Raw genomic sequence first — 18042 nt, forward strand, 5'->3', positions numbered from 1 at the left:
ATAACAATGGTAATGCTTTATTATTTTACAGTACTTCTTTCATTTAGTAATATTTTATATTTTCTGTGTCAGTGTATATTATACACATACATAGTGTTTATAGTATATATACCATAGAGTGTTTAACCGGACCCTAACTGGAGGACATTTATGCTGTTTCTAATTTTTTAATGGTATAAACAGCACTGTCATATATATTCTTGTATGTGTAATTTTGCACCCTTTGCTAGAACATGGATTTCTAGAAGTAGAATTACGGAATCAGAGTTTACACATTTAAAGCTTTAATTGACATTGTGGGACATTCTTGTTATTTTTTAATGTCATAGCTTTTATAAAAACAATATATGCTTATTATAAACTCTTTCAAGCAACATAAATAAACAAAAAGGTGACTGTGAAACATTACCCCAAATTCTGTCACCCAACCAAAACAACCTTCATTAAAAATCAGGTGTATAGCATTCTGTTTCTTTTCCTAAGAGTGCTCAATATTTAAAAATAAACAAAAAAGCATACCCATTGGCACATGTTTGTGAAATTTCACCCACCAAGAATGAAAAAAAACCCCAAAAAAACAGAAATCTTGAAGGTTTCCAGAGAAAACAAAAATAGATAAAAGAATTGAACGTGTATCAACATCAGTCTTGACCAGAATTGTGACTATTTAACAATGAAGTAAGGGAAAAGAACAAAGGTATTTTCAGGGGTGCCTGGGTAGCGCAGTCAGTTGAGCATCCTACTCTTGGTTTTGGCTCAGGTCCTGATCTCAGGGTCATGAGATGGAGCCCCGCATGGGGCTTGGCACTCAGAGTGCAGTCTGCTTGGGATTCTCTCTCCCTCTGCCCCTCCTGCTTGTGCATGCTCTCTCTCTCTCTCTCTCTCTCAAATAAATAAATCTTTCTAAAAAGATATTTTCAAACCTGGAAAGCCTTAGAAGATATGCTCAAGCAAAATAAGTGAAAGAAAGGCCTGGAATGTAGGAAACAGTAAATCTAACCTGGGAGCACAGTGAATTGATGTTCTAGGAGGAACAGCTATATAGCTGGCCTCAAGAACATATGGTGCAGATTTAAGGAGAAGCCCCCTCAGGAGGGAGGTCTTCAGGAGAGAAAGAGGATTTCAGAGATACATAACTTTAGAACCTGTAGTTTTCTCTGTTGGGAGGTTTTTTAAAACTATTAATTCAGTTTCTTTAATAGAAACAGGACTTTTCTGAATATCTATTCTTATTGCACTAGCTTTGGTAGATTGTGTCTTTCAAGGAGTTTGTCAGATTTATAGGTATGAAGTTGTTTGTCGTATTTATTCCCTTTTTATCTTTTTCATGCCTTTGGGATTACTTTAATGTCCTTCTCTTCTTCCTGATACTGACAATTTATGTCTTTATTTTTTTATTTTAAAGATTTTATTTTATTCATTTGAGAGAGCAGGAGCATGGGGAGGAGCAGAGGGAGAGGGAGAAGCAGACTCTCTGCTTAGCAGGGATCTCGACGTGGGGCTCGATCCCAGGACCCTGGGATCATGACCTGAGCCAAAGGCAGACACTTAACTGACTGAGCCACCCAGGTGCCCATCTTCTTTATTTTTATTTTGACCAGTCTGGCAAGAGGCTTACCAATTTCTTTGATTTTTTTTTTTTTTTCCCACGGAACCAGCTTTGGGTTTCATTGATTTTTTTTTTTTTTCCTAAGATTGATTTTTTTGAGAGAGAGAGAGTGAGTATGAGGAGGGAGCAGAGGGAGAGGAAGAATCTCACAGACTCTACCCTCAGCGTGAAGCCCGATACAGGGCTTGATCTCAGGACGCTGAGATCATGACCTGAACTGAAGCCAAGAGTTGGATGTTTAAGTGACTGTGCCACCCAGGCGCCCCAGTTTCATTGATTTTCTATGTTGACTTTACATTTTCAATTTCATTGATTTTTGCTCTTTACAGTTTCCTTCATTCTGCTTACTTCAGATTTAATTTTTCTTAATTTTGTATTTTTTTAAAGGTGGAAGCTTAAGTATTAATAAGAGGTCTTCATCCCCTTTAAAAATCTTTTTCTTCCTCCCTTTTTCATATATGCACTTAATACTATAAATATATATAAATTATATATTTTAAGCTGATGGATTTTGAGAAACAGCAGGTGCATTCCCTTTCTCCCCTGAAGCAGGTCATAAGACCCTCATGTGAGAGGTGCCTTCCCTATACCTGGAGGAAAAGAACATCCTTATCTCCAAACATGGGGCCTACCAAGAGGAATCCAAATGAATAGGCCTTGCTGAGTTTTCCTCATTTTATTATCCTTGGCATATACCTTTTTGTCCTATCCTATTTTTCCATGACTTTCTACTCTTCATCATATCTAGTATAAAAATGCTCACGCTTAACTCTTTCTTCAGGTCTTTATTTCCTTGTGAAGGTTCCCGTATCACATAAAACTTATGTTATACAAATTTGTCTGCTTTTCTCCTATTAATCAGGCTTTGTCAGTTTACTATTCAGGCCCAGCCAGGAACCCTAAGAGGGTGGAGGAAAAGATTTTCCTCTCCTACAGTGTCTATTTCATTATTTGTGTATTTTTATTTTTGTTTTGATTTTAGGAAGTAATTTCTTAGCAAGTATGATGTAATATCATGTAATTTTGTGTTAAGATGCAAGGATATAAGTGGTCATCACATAATTAGAAAAATTTTTGCATTCTTACTCTACTTGGATGGAATTTGAAGGGTAATTTTTTACACATGCTATTTGCATTCAGGTGTTAAAACGCTGTTTTTCACTGAGTCTCAACCATATACATATAACCTAAAAAAATTTAAACATTTAAATTTGTTCATTTTAATGAAGTATTTTCTGAATTATGACATATCTTTTCTTTAAGCAGCATGTCTTGATACTAATTAGTACTGTAATACTTTTATTATCTTTTAAATTTAATGTAAATCAAAGCCATGTCCTTAATTTATGTCAAACAGCTTATTACCAGCATGGGAGCTACAGATACTGTGTGATACAGCATATGCTATCCCAAAGTAGAACATTTTATTCAGTGGCATGAGCGGGCACAGTGAGCAAGATTATTGTAATTCATTTGGGGAGGTGAACAGTAATTTAGGAAGTTTACATACAAAAACTCACTGTGAGTTTCTTTGTGATTCTTTACTGGTAAGAAACTCAGTTTAGGATTTCATTGGCCCATTTCTACTGTCTTTATTTCATGCAGGTGACTAAGTCCCATCTTCAGTTTAAAGTAAAATCTACATACTCATCTTTAAAATGCTTATATTTTTGTTAGCCATTTTAGAATTAAAATCTCAAAATATTTGGTCACATGATTACTACTAACCAGTTGATTCTGAAAGCTCATGTTTGCTCTGCCTGCAAATATACCTTAAGAATTAGAGAAATTAGGGCGCCTGGGTGGCTCAGATGGTTAAGCGTCTGCCTTCGGCTCAGGTCATGATCTCAGGGTCCTGGGATCGAGTCCCACATCGGGCTCCCTGCTCCTTGGGAGCCTGCTTCTCCCTCTGCCTCTCTCTCTGTCTCTCATGAATAAATAAATAAAATCTTTAAAAAAAAAAAAAAAAGAATTAGAGAAATTAAATATTTTCTTCACTAAAATTTTTTGGAGTATTTTTTCTTCTAAAATGTGTTCTTTTAGGAATTACTTTATGAAAAGCAAAAGATTGTATTATTTGCCTATTAGTGGATAAAAATTGAGTCTAGTATTTAACATTGCCACATTTAATAATGAGATTTCCAAAAAGTTGCCACAAAGATGTTCCTTCTAGTGCTTTTTGTAACAGAAAATAATCATGTTGCCATCCAGTGGAATATTAAAGTCAGTGGTTATTGAAGTGTTTTGAAGAAAAATGCCTATGATATATATTATTATGAAAAAATTAAATACATGTAGACATTGATTACACATATAAATATGTAAAAAATGACAAAGGGAACACACTAAGATTTTAAGAGTATTTTATATTTTGGTGGTGAATGTAATGGGTGATCTTTTTTTCCTTCTTTCTACTTTTGTTTTAGTGTATTTTGGACTGTTTTCCAAGAGATGAGGTCATTTGGGCAGTACCTACAATTTGTGTCTAAGTGGGTTTTTTTTTCTATTGTCAGTGAATTTTTTTACCAAATCAAGAACTCAGCATCATTTGACATTAACATTGGATCAGCTCCGACTTCTCCTAATGATTATGGATTAATTGTAATCCGTTTACACCAGAATATAATGATTTTTATGCCCTTTGAAATCTTCCAAGTGAGTTGTCAAAAGATAACGTAACATACTGATAACTTACGTACTTAAGTAATGTACTTACTTAAATATAAGTAATTAATTAGAAAAATGTTTCCTGTTGTTTTTGAGAAGTTTTATGGATTGACCAGTAACTTTAAGATCTTATGGCTGTACCGCCTTCCCTTCCCCAGCTTTTACCTGGACTTTATTTTTACTTTGTCCATATTGTGTCTTCCCTATAAATTTAGACTCAATTTCCAGTTTCTCTTCAGTGTGTAAGAAACTTTGTCCAAATGTTTTGACAGTTCATAAGGCTCTAACTGTTCCGGCTCCTTCATTCAGACCTTTGCACCCTTATTTGCTTGCTGAGTGCATCCCTGCTGCTCATAGGAATTCTCATGACTTTTAGATATCACGTTGCTCCCTATTGTTTCCCTCTCCTCCTTCCTGCACAGATGCTGGATATCATGCAGGTCTCATAGTTGTTGGTGTTGTATGTTGGTATTTACCTAGTTTGTGGTGGATATTTTGTTTATGGTTTCATTTTGCTATCCTGGTTGCTCTTGTTTTTATGAAGATAGTTGGGAAGATTCAAAAACTGCTGATTCTACCACAGTCTTCCCAGAATCTTCCTGGCTTTTTTACAAAGTTAAATTTACTCAGTTTAAAGAGTTGTCTTTTTTGAAAGTATGTTCTGCTAAAATGTTCTTTATTTTATGATTATTGCAGGTAGTTGCTTCTGTTTTTTTAAGTCAATTATAAAATAAAAGCCTATCAACAGTTTTTGTTTTGGAAATTTTACTGGCTTGGGAAATCTAAAATTTTAGTGACTACTGATTTTCTCAATTTCCTAGAACAGGAAATTGAAGTGATTTGCCAAAGGCTACAGAGTTGATAAATGCCAGCACCTGTATCCAAATATTCATTTTATGATTCCACAGTAATCAGCCCTGAACTAGTTATAGGAAGTGACTGAGTGAAAGGGAGCTCTGTTTTAAAAATGTTTAAATCCTTCATCTAATACATGGCTCTTCTGGGTTAGGACTCTCTCCTGGGTGGTATGAGAAATAATTCCTCTAGGGAGAGTGAAGATAAACTTTAGGGTAGGTTCCTGATCATCAAGAATTCATTTTCCAGTTGATTCATGACTGTGACCCCTCTTATTTTAAATGTGTTCTATGAGAGAAGCTGAAAATGTCTCTGAACATGCTAGGTGGTGTGAGAGCTAGAAACTCACAAGGTATATGGATTAGTTTCCTGTCATTGCTGTAACAGGTATAACAAATCACCACAAATTTAACGGCTTAAAACAACATAAATTTATTATGTTACTGTTTAGGAGGTCAGAAATCTGCAATTGTTCCCACAAGGCTAAAATGATGTCACTAGGACTGTGTTCCTTTGTAGATAGTCTCTAAAGGAGACTTTTTCTTACCTTTTTTAGCTTCTAGAGAGGCAGCCTACTGTTTACTTGAAATGGTGCATTTCTATAAGGAGGTGATCGATTAACATTTTATAGTCTATTCATGTATTCAGTTCTTTGAATTTATTCAGTATATAGTTGACCCTTGAGCAGCACAGGGGTTGAGGGGTCCACCCCCAGTTGAAAATTCATGTATAACTTTTGACTCTCCAAAAACTTAACTACTAATAGCCTGCTGTTGACTAGAAGTCCTCCTAACAACATAAACAGTTGATTAACACATATTTTGTGTGTTATGTATTATATACTGTATTCTTACAATAAAGTAAGGTAGAGAAAAGAAAATATTGTTAAGAAAATCAGTGAGGGGGTGCATCTGGCTGGCCTAGTCGATAGAGCATGTGACTCTTGATCTCGGGGTTGTAAGTTTGAGACCCATGTTGGGTGTAGACATTACTTAAAAATAAAATCTTTTAAAAAAGAAAAAAATCATAAGGGAGAGAAAATACATTTATAGTCCTGTACTGTATTTATAAAAAAATCTGCTTATGTTTAAACTTGTATTGTTCAAGGGTCAGCTGTAGTTATTTTATCCAACCAGGACACAGTGTCTACCATCTCTTGCCATATCTGGGTTTTGGCATTGGTGATGAACTGAACTGAGACATACACATGGTCTAAAAAAAAAATGAAATGTGTGTGAGTGTGTATGTGTGAAAGAGAGTGTGTGTGTGTGTGTGTGTGTATTTTCAGAAGAGGGGATGGGTGAGCTTGGGGTTAGAATTTTAGGAACCACAAAATCACTGTTGACATTTGTTGTTACTGCACCAGGGAGCTCCTCTGGTCAGGACTAGAGGTGGGAAGCTGGAACTCTCTAAGTTGTATATTAGGTTAAGAGAGGCTATGTTGCACTAATAACCCCCATATCATGACTTAATACAACACAAGTTTATTTCTCACTCATACAGAGTTTGGCTTAGAGGTCAGCATCCCTTTTATCTTGTGATGCCACCATCTTATATTGGGGTTTTCAAGGTTGTTACAGGAGGGGAAGAGAGGGCTAGAGGATCTCATAGAATGCCTCTAAGGGTGAGTCCAGAAATTGGCTTATATCACTTCTGCTTGCATGGCTCTGGCTTCAACCCCATTTGGGAATAGGAGCTGCTATGATTATAATCCAACAAGTCTAGGTTTTGGAGAAGAGGTAGAAGAGTAGATGATGGTTACATCTTTTATGAACTGAATGTTTGTGTCTCCCCTCCCACCCCGCCCAATTCATATGTTGAAACCCTACCCCCCAGTATGATGGTATGGGAGGTGGGGACTTTAGGAGGTAATTAGAATGCAATAAATGTCATGAGAGCTCTGCCCTCATTGAATGGGGTTAGTGCCTTTATAAGAGCCATGAGGGAGTTTGCTTCCCCTCTCTGCTCTCTGCCATGTAAGAATACAATAAGAAGTTGGTAGTCTGCAGCCTAGGAGAGGACTCTCACCAGAACTCGACTTGGCTGATTCAAGCACCATCTCAGACTTCCAGCCTCCAAAACTGTGAGAAATAAATTTCTATTGTTTGTGAGCCATCCAGTCTATGGTATTTTTGTTAAAGCAGCCCAAATGGACTAAGATCTTACTTCTTTTCATTTCCTAGTAGGACTTTTGCCCTGCCTTGACATTACCTCATGGCACTTGCAACTTGGGTTATTGCTACTGATTTCTTTATTGGTGGGAGAGACAAGACTTACCCTAACGCAACATGGGGGAAGTAAGAGCCATGCAAATTTTTCTGAACCACGATGACATGAAGTTTTTCATGGGTTCCCTGGGTCCATATTCTCTCTCACTTTTCTAGTTGTTTTTTTTTTTTTTTTTTAAGATTTTATTTATTTACTTGACAGAGAAACAGTGAGAGAGGGAACACAAGCAGGGGGAGTGGGAGAGGGAGAAGCAGCCTCCCCGCAGAGTAGGGAGCCTGATGTGGGACTTGATCCCAGGACCCTGGGACCATGACCTGAGCCGAAGGCAGATGCTTAACGACTGTGCCCCACTTTTCTAGTTTTTAACTGAGAAGGAAGCAGTTTCACTTTTTGTCCCAGTAAATAGAGAGAATAAACAGTACATAGGGCCAGGGTAAGATAATTATTTTTTCTTTTTTGAGAGAGAGAGAGAGAGAACATGAGAGCACAAGCAGGGGGAAGGGCAGAGGGAGAAGCAGACTCCCCACTGAGCAGGGAGCCAGGACTGGGATCATGACCTGAGCCAAAGGCAGACGCTTAACCGACTGAGCCACCCAGGGACCTGGTGATAATTTTGATAAACCGCTAACTTCGAGTATTTGATAGTGACCAAAGATAGCAGAAAAGTTTGTGTTGGATACCTGGGGGTTATGATTCTTGTTTAGCAAGTGGATTCCCTCCCAACTGTTGATGGTATCCTTAGCCACTCCCCTCAGGTCAGGTTGAAGGTTTCAAATAATAATTTAAAAAACATTTTATCAAAGTAAGTACCTTGCATCAAATTTTAGCCTCTCATAGCATACAAAAGGATGAAAAATTTAAAAGAATTCGATTTGATAAAATGAGCACCTTGACCAATAAAGAAGAGATATAAAGTTGAAAATTTTGTTAAAGTTTTCAAAATAAGCTGACAATCTCATTAAAACTATTTATATTGGATTATTCATTTAAAACGTATATATTCCTCTGCTCAGTACTGTGTGCAATAAGCATTAGAGATATGAATTGCTGCAGTATTAAATCCTTAGACATTGTTAAAAGATTAATGTATGATAACTCTATTCATATGAATTAATATCAGAGTTGTAGAGTAACACTAATTTTGATTAAATCAGCAACATAGAGAAATACACTTAAATTCTGTATTGAGTTTATGCAGAGTTATGGAAATAGTAATAATAAGAAAAAATCTTTTAATATTACTACTGATTATATTCCTCTTCATGTTGGTGCCTAATTTTAGTGAGCTTTTATTAAGTTAAATTTATATGTTTTGTATCATGATTCAAAAATAAGTTTGATTTGAAATTTAGTTATATCAATGATTAGAATGTTTTTATACTGTTTTAAAAATATGTGTATTTAAAAATAGTTATTAAAGGGAAAATTGTCAATTTCAAAGTCCGCTATAACATTAACGAATTTCATCAAATTTTTTAAAAAATACAAAAATTTTTCATTGTTATTTATCACTGGGGAAAGGTCAATGAAGTGTTTACAAACCATGCTTGTGTTTTGTATCTCCTTAGCTGTTTATCATGACCATAGGAACTTTGAAGAGAGTTTTACATTGACATTTGTGGAGTGACTTTTGTGTCGTTTAGCCTCTTTAAATGAACAGTATGAATACTAAGTTTTTCTTTTGCAAAACCAACTGCTATTATTTTTGGTTATGTGGGAAAATTTGTTAGAAGATGTTGAAGAAATCCCAAATATTCAAAAAATATCACTGTTCAAATAGAAAATGTTGGTTAGAATATTGATTAGGTAAAATGTCATAATTACACAGTATGAGTGAAAAGTTGGCCTTTTTAAAAGTCAGTTTTGTTTGGTTTACTGTGAAATTTCTTAGGACTGAAAATGCTCTGGACATGTTTGTCTATTTCTCCACACTAGATGGAGCTGTACACTAGGTATTGTGCTATAGCAAACAAGGGCATGTATCTGGTAATACTAAGGTTAAACTTCAGTAATGCATATATTAATACAGTTAAATATTGGTCTGTTTGTTGCATAACTAAAGGTAAAATATAATTTTATCCCTTACATATAAAAATGTTATTTTCCAGTCATTGTGGGGAATGTATACGTTTGATTTTTCTGATGGAGTTATTAAGTTTCTCTTTGTCTATCCTTATACTTTGTTGGTACCCTAATGGCCAAAAATATTAAAAATTTTCAATATAGTTAAAATTACCTTAAATGGCTTCTGCTTAATGATTTGCTAGCATAACTAAATTTCTGCATTTCTTTTGATGTAAGCATACTGCCTGATACCTATGGTATGCTTAATGGTTAGGTTAGTACATTGATCTCTTGTAGATGATTCTACTCCTACTAGTTCAGTTGATTTATATACTTACCAAGAATCACTTGTTTGTCCCCAAACCTGTTTATACCAGTTGTATCTGTGATCATAATTATATAATTTAAATGAAATCTATGTAAGCTAATGAAAATATCATTTGTAGAAAGCATTCCTCCTGTGAAAACTTAAGGTGAACGATTTGCAACACTCAGTAAAAGGTGAATTGCTAAAAAAAAAAAAAAAATTACCATCAATGAGATAGTAATTTTTGAATTTGAATGAGAAAGTTGTGAAAAAAAAAAAACCTAGCTTTTACACATGTTTGTGGGGCCAAAAATGCTTGGGATTCTGTAAGTTCTGTACAAAAGGTGCTGTTATTTAATGCTGTTGATTACAAATGTACGAGTTTCACATTTTGAAAGTTACAATTGAGAAATAATTCTCCAAGCAATTTTTACTTGAAAATGCCAAATGTCCTGAAAGTTATTTTTACTTAAGTGCTTAATGACTTTAAAATTCGCTTCTCTCTTAATGTTAGTTATCTTGCTATAGCTTTCTATGATTGTTTTAGCTGATTATTATTTAGAGGCCATCCAAATAAAAAGTGTTAATTAGAAGACAATATATTTAGATAGAAGAAAATAAAACCGGGGCACCTGGGTGGCTCAGTCGTTAAGCGTCTGCCTTCGGCTCAGGTCATGGTCCCAGGGTCCTGGGATCGAGCCCCGCATCGGGCTCTCTGCTCGGCCGGGAGCCTGCTTCTCCCTCTCCCACTCCCCCTGCTTCTGTTCCCTCTCTAGCTGTCTCTCTCTCTCTAATAAATAAAATAAAATCTTTAATAAAAAAAAAAAGAAAAGAAAACCAGTACTTTATCAAAGACTCCAGATATAATTTTAGCAAATAATGTAGCTTTTTCAGTCTTACTTTTGAGTTAATGTAATTATTTTAATCTTTCTGTTATTCCAGATTTTATGATTCCTTGAATTGTTTTTTTAGCCAAAAGTTTGAAATTTGGTCCTTAGTTTGTCTGGTCTCTTCATGTTGAACTAGCAAGGGATTGTCTTCCTCCACATATACAAAACTGGTGATTTTGGTTCAGTAGTGATTTCCTCTCTAATAAGAGTTTCTCCTCCTCTGTTATAATCCTATGAGAGAAATTTTTTTTTTTTTAAAGATTTTATTTATTTATTTATTTGACACAGAGAGAGAGAGAGACAGCTAGAGAGGGAACACAAGCAGGGGGAGTGGGAGAGGGAGAAGCAGGCTCCTGGCCGAGCAAGGAGCCCGATGCGGGGCTCAATCCCAGGACCCTGGGATCATGACCTGAGCTGAAGGCAGACGCTTAACGACTGAGCCACCCAGGCGCCCCCTATGAGAGAAATTTTATTACTAAAAAAAGGTAAAAGAATTTTTTACTTTCATAAAAAGAACAGGAAGGAATCAGAAGATCTAGGTTTTAATCCTGGGATCTAGGACCTAGAACAGTAAATACTTGCCAAATAAATAAATGAATGAGTAGTTTGCTGCTTATTAGTTCTGAGTATATAACCTGGCTGATTAACTTCTCTTAAAGCCTTATGTATAACATGGGATTTTATTAATTCAACACACATTTTTTTTTTCTTTCAACACACATTTCTTGAGTGTTATAAGTCAGGCACCACAGTGAGAACTATAAGCCTCCTTTCATTCAGGTTGCTTAACTGGAAGGAACAGATAAGTAAATAATTAAAATCACTGTGACAAATACTCCGATGGAAGCAGGCCTGGACAGAGACAAGTGAATAACCCGTTTAAACCTGCAAATATTGGTCAAATTTTTATTTAGTGGGGATAGGAAGAAACAGATTTTATTTTAAAATTATTATGCAGAAACTGATTAAAAAATTAATTTTCTCTCACTAGTTGAGGAAAACACTTCTGAAAAAATTTTGCAAAAAATTTTTCAGTTTTTTGGAGCTTCTGTTTTCACTTCTCAACAGTTTCATGGAAGACACATTTATAAGTTTCAAAATTAGATAATAATAGAAGTTGCCAGAGAAGTGCCATGGATTATTTTCTGAATTTTAATTCAGTGCAACTACATATGTAGTAGATATTGTTGAGGAGTGCTTTTAAATTTCCAGTTAAGAGCGATGTATAGAAACCTTAGTTAACTGACATCATACTTCTCATTTATTCCAGTGATGTTTTATGACCCTCATAGATTGCTGTACTCTCCAACTCTGCCCCTGAATCCCAACTGGCTTGACTACATTCAACATGAACAGAACTGACACTTTTATAATTTTGAGTTTTCCAGTCTGTGACCACAGTATATATTTCCTTTTATTTAGGTCTTCTTTTATATCTCTCAGTAAAATTGTATTATTTTTTCCCTAGGGGTTTTGTATTGTTGTAATTCTTATACAAGGACCTCAAATATAGGGTGAAGGAAGTGTGAATAGCCAAGATTCTTGATTTGTTCCAGTTATCAAAGGAATGGATTTAAGTGTTTTACCATTCTTAGAGGATTTTTCTTATTTGCTGTTTGTTTTAAGATACCTGTTATCAGATTATTATATTTTTAGAATGCAAAGATTTTTTTTTTAAGAAATGCATGTTGAGGGGTGCCTGGGTGGCTTAGTCGTTAAGCGTCTGCCTTCTGCTCAGGTCATGATCCCAGGGTCCTGGGATCGAGCCCCACATCCAGCTCCCTGCTCAGCGGGAAGCCTGCTTCTCCCTCTCCCACTCCCCCTGCTTGTGTTGCCTCTCTTGCTGTGCCTCTCTCTGTCAAATAAATAAATAAAATCTTTAAAAAATATATTTTAAAGAAACGCTTGTTGAATTTTATCAGTTGCTTCATCTGTATAGATTTTTAAATTTTCTTTTAATGTTAGTGTAATGGATATATTTATTTCTTTTCAAATATTGAATAAATCTATGAGATAACACAATTTAGTCACAATACATTACTACTTTTCTTATAATGTTGGTTCCTGCTTGCTAATATTTTGTGATTTTTACATGTGTGTTCATTAATGAAATTTGCTTCTTATGCTGTTCTCATATAGGTTTGATATCAGGATTTTTGCTATCTTCCTAAAGATTTTGCTATCTTTAACTCTCTGGAGATTTAAGGTAATATTAGACTAATTTCAAATTAGATTGGAGTAATAATAATTTCTGGAATATGCTACTTCCCAGGAATATTTTTTACTCCTGATTAATTTCTTTGAAAATTATAGGCTTATTCAAGTTTTTTATGTGTACTAAATCAGTTTTGGTAAGTTATATTTTTTTCTGGGAATGTTTCTGTTACAGCTCCATTTTCAAATGCATTGCAGTAAAGATGTTAATAATATCCTCTTATTCTTCATATTGTTTGTATATTTTCTCTTTTCTTCTTGATCAGTTTTCCCAGTTTGTCAGTTTTTCAGTCTTTTTAAAGAACCAACTTTTGGCTTTGTTAATTCTCTCAGTGATATGTTTACTTTTCTATTTAATTAATTTCTCTTAATTTTTTTCCCTTCTAATCTTTTTGGGCTTATTTTGCTTTAGATCTGATTTCTTATGATGGATGCTTAGCTCATTAATTTTCAGTTTCCTTTTCTAATATATGTGTTGAAGGACATAGATTTGCCTCCAAGTAGTACTTTAGCTGCATCTCACAGGTTTTGCTTTGTGGAATTTGTTATTGTAGAATTCAAAATATTTTCTAATTGTCATCAAGATTTTTTCATTGAGTTGTGGGCACCTGGGTGGCTTGTTCGGTTAAGCATCCGACTCTTGATTTCGGCTCAGGGTCCTTAAATCAAGCCCTGTGTCAGGCTCCATGCTGGCCTGGAGCCTGCTTAAGATTTTCTGTCCCTCTCCCACTTCCCTCTCCCTCCCTCCCTCTCTAAAAATTAAAAAAAAAAAGATTTTTTTCCATTGACTTATTAATATCTAAGTATATGGGAGCCTTAACTTCTGAATATATGGGAATTTTAATTTCTGAATGATGATTTTCTTTTTGTTATCAATTTCTACCTTTACATTGTGGTTAGAGAAGATGCTCCATCAAGTTTTAATTCTTTGAAATTTGATTCTACTTGCTTTGTAGAATCAATGGTCAGTATTGTAATATTGCATGTGCTTAAAAAGAGTGTGTATTCTGGATGTTAGGTAGAACATTAGTTTATATTTAGATTTGTTAGATCAAGTTTGTTAATGGCATTTTATACATCATCTGTATTCTTACTGAGTTTTTTTTTGTTTTTGTTCCATCATTGTGGATTATCCATTTTCTCCTCATGGTTTTGTTGGTTTCTACTATACCTATGTAAAGCTTATGTTATTAGGCTTGTATACATTTAAAACTTTTGTATCTTCCTTGTGAATTGAAACTTTTATCCTTATACAGTGACCTTTCTCTGCCTTAAAATCTATTTTGCCTCATATTAATATCACATAATTTTTTTGCTTAATATTTGCATGGTATATCTTTTTACATCCTTTTTGTTCAACTTTTCTGATTATTTTATTTTTTAAAAAGATTTTATTTATTTTATTTTAGAGAGAGAGCGCGCACGCACACACACACATATGCGTGAGTGGGGAGAGGGACAGAGGGAGAAGAGGAGAGAGAGAATCTCAAGCCGACTCCCTTGTTGAACGTGGACCCTGATGCTGGGCTTGATCCCACGACCTTGAGATCAAGACCTGAGCTGAAACCAAGAGTTGGAGGCTTAACTGACCTAGCCACCCAGGCACCCTTGATTTTTTTCACTTTAGAGTCTGTTGTAAACATGTAGATGAATTTTTAAAAATCTAGTCTGACAACTTCTTTTTACATTCTGAATTATGTAGATTGACTTCTTTTTCATTTGGTATATGTCCCTATGAATATTTTACGTTGTGGTAAAGTATACGTAACATTTTATTGTGCACCATTTTTTAAGGGTACAATTTATTGGCATTAACTGCATTCACATTGTTGTACACCATGACCACTATCCAGCTCTACAATTTTTTCTTTATCCCAAACAGAAGCTTTGCACCCATTAAACAATAACTCCTTACTCTTCCTTCCCTCAGCCCTGGGTAATAACTGTTCTACTTTCTTTCTTTATGAATTTGACTATTCTGACTTTCTTTATGAATTTGACTTTCTTTATGCATTTGGCTTCACCTAAGTGGAATCATACAGTATTTGTCCTTTTGTGTCTGGCTTAATTTCACTTAGCATAATGTTTTTAAGGTTTATCCATGTTGTAGCATCTATCAAAATTTCATTCCTTTTTAAGACTGAATAATATTCCATTGTATCTTCTTGCCACATTTTGTTTATCCATCCATCTCTTGATGGACAGTAGGATTGTTCCCATCTTTTCACTATTGTGAATAATGCTGCTATGAACTTGGTGTACAGTCCTATGAATTTTAATGCAAGTGAAGATTCATGTAACTACCCCTGTATCAGAATACAGAGCAATTTTCTGTCATCTCAAAAAGCACCCTGGTACTATTTTTTTAGTTGCATGTTACCTCTCCTTACTCTCCTTGGCAAGCTCTGATCTCTTGTCCATCACTATAGTCATGTCATTCTAAGAAGGTTATATAAATGGAGTCATATATGTGCAGTTTTTTGAAACTGACAGCTTTCACTCAGCTTAATGTCTTTAAGATTCATCCAAGTTGTTGGATTAAGTTTGTTCTTTTTTATTGGTAAATAGTGTACCATTCACTGTATGTATGTATGTATGTATGTATGTATAGCAGTTTGTTTACCATTCACGGGTTGAAGGCTAATACAGTTGTTTTGTTTTGGGCTGCAGATTTTTATGTGGACATGAATTTTCATGTTTAGGGTAAATATGCAGCAATGAGATTGCTGGGTCAGATGCTGAGTTTTTAACTTTGTAAGAAATTGCCAAACCATTTCCCAGAGTGACTACTGTTGTGCATGTCCACTGGCATTTTGTGAGAATTCTAGTTGTTCCTCCTCATCATCAGCACTTGATAGTTTCAGTATTTTTTAATTCAGTCTTTCAAATGTATATAGTAGTTGTCATGGTTTTAATTAGTATTTCACTAATTAGTCATTATGTTGAACTACTTGCATATGCTTATTTGCATACCCTATATCCCTCTTTAGACAAGTGCCTATTCAAGTCCATTTTTATTGTTGAGTTTTGATGGTTCTGGGTATATTCTGGATACAAGTCCTTTGTCAAATATGTAATTTCCACATATTTTTTCCTAGTCTGTAACTTGTCTTTTAATGAACTTGGCAGTTCTTTGACAAAGTAAAAGTTATAAATTTTGGTAAGATCCACTTTATCATTTTTTTTCCTTTATGAATCATGCTTTTAGTGTCATTTCTAAAGGCTTGGAGTTTTTTGAGCTTTCTGGATCTATGGGTTTGTGGTTTTTATATGCTTTGGGTACTGTTTCCTTACATGTCTAAAAATTCTGTTTTATTGGGCGCCTGGGTGGCTCAGTTGGTTAAGCGACTGCCTTCGGCTCAGGTCATGATCCTGGAGTCCCAGGATCGAGTCCCGCATCAGGCTCCCTGCTCTTCATGGAGTCTGCTTCTCCCTCTGACCCTACCCCCTCTCCTGCTTTCTCTCTCTCATTCTCTCTCTCAAATAAATAAATAAAATCTTTTAAAAAAAATTCTGTTTTATTCTTTTATTATTTATTTATTTAGTATTCGTATTTTAAGTAGGCTCCATGCCTAACATGGGGCTTGAACTCATGACCCCGAGATCAAGAGTCACATGCTCTACTGACTGAGCCAGCCAGGCATCCCTGTTTTATTCTTTCACAGGTTATCATTCTTGTTTTTTCTTCGGAGACAGTTAACTTGTATAAACAAACATTATAAACCTTGGTTTTCCAACATCACATTAGCTGCTATCTGCTTAGTTTTTAATGTTTCACTTGCTGCCCTTTCGATAGCCACATTCTCTGGTATGCCTGTATAGTTTGACGGTCAGCCAAGGATTTGGGTAGCACTTGTAATCAGATTTGGGGGCTTACAGTTTTTGTATCTTCCTTGTTTCTGGGATCTTTCCATTAATTTTCCACTACTCTGCCATGTGTTGAGCTCTGTCCTCTCATATCTCAGGCCTCAGCTCTCTGCTGCCTTTACTGCCTATTTGGGGAACACATTCAGTCAATAAAGCAGCAGAGTCATAAATCTCACCTATTTCAGCTCTGTCTTTCAAGGGTAGACTGCCTCTGGTGTGTTGTTTTTGTTTGTTTGGTGAACATGCTGGGTTTTCCCCCCGAGCATGCCCAGTTTTGTGGTCCACCAGAGATTTGGGCAGTATTTATACTCAAATTTTGGGTTTTACTGGCTCTGATTCTCTTACTTCAGTGTCTTACCCTTCTATTTCCAGCTTGTCTTCTAGTTCTGAACTCTGTTCTCTGCCATCTCAAGCCAGCTGTGATCAATGGTCTGTTGATGGAGTTGTGGGGATTGGGGAATTTTCTTGGAATTCCAATTTCTCAAGAAGAAATTCTTGTCTTTTTTCTTTTTTTTAAGATTTTATTTATTTATTTTAGAGAGAGAGAGTGCGCACAAGGGAGCACAAGCAGGGTGAGGAGCAAAGGGAGAGGGACAAGCAGACTCCTAGCTGAGCATGGAGCCTGATGCAGGGCTCGATCCCAGGACCCTGAGATCATGACCTGAGCTGAAATCAAGAACTGGATGCTCAACTGACTGAGTCACCCAGGTGCTCCTCTTGTCTTTTTTCTATGCCAGGCTGCTTCCCATTGACTTAATTTTGTCTATATTTCATAATTACTATCTTTGGGAAGGCTCATTTAACCACTTCACTGTGTTGACATTACCAGAAGTTACTACACATTAAATTTTACATTTCAGTTGTTATGTTTTATTTATAGAATCTTCATTTATTTCCATTTCATATATGTTAATTCACAGTTCACTTTTTATTGCTTCATGTTCTCTGCATATATTTCAAACCTGTTCTTATTTTTTTAATTTAATATGAATGGTTTTGTTATTTGTGACTGACAGCCCCAAAGGCTGAAGTATTTGTGGTTTGTTTGTGCAATCCCTTTTTTTAATGGTGATTCTTCATTTTAGCTCATTACTTCTTTGTGTGCTTGGGTATTTTTGACTGTATGCTACTTATTTTAAAATATTTTTATTTATTTATTTATTTATTTATTTATTTATTTATTTATTTATTTATTTATTTTCTGTGTGGGACTTGGATTCCTGGAATGAAGATACCTTTCTCCAGAGAAGACTTGCTTTTACTTCTGCCAGGTGCCAAAGAACCTACCATTTTGGCTCTATTTGAAACTAGATTCAGTGTTTGACATTTTTTGGACCACC

The 18042-nt window shown here is 35.3% G+C and overlaps 1 protein-coding gene across 8 annotated transcripts in view; it reads left to right on the forward strand.

Annotated features, from left to right (window-relative positions):
• MIPOL1 (mirror-image polydactyly 1) overlaps positions 1 to 18042 on the forward strand; it is a 318590-nt gene that overhangs the window by 23863 nt on the left and 276685 nt on the right. Inside the window, exon 1 of one of the 8 annotated variants that reach the window (XM_054513680.2) lies at positions 17295 to 17410. The exons of the other annotated variants lie outside the window; for them this stretch is intronic. The gene's annotated coding sequence lies outside the window, so the exon portion shown is untranslated. Of the gene's footprint in view, positions 1 to 17294; positions 17411 to 18042 lie in introns of those variants that run through there. 8 annotated transcript variants of the gene reach the window in all.

This window comes from Mirounga angustirostris, unplaced genomic scaffold, assembly GCF_029215605.1.
Source record: "Mirounga angustirostris isolate CCGP_5_RB_7025 unplaced genomic scaffold, mMirAng1.0.hap1 SCAF_9, whole genome shotgun sequence".
NCBI lineage: Eukaryota > Metazoa > Chordata > Mammalia > Carnivora > Phocidae > Mirounga > Mirounga angustirostris.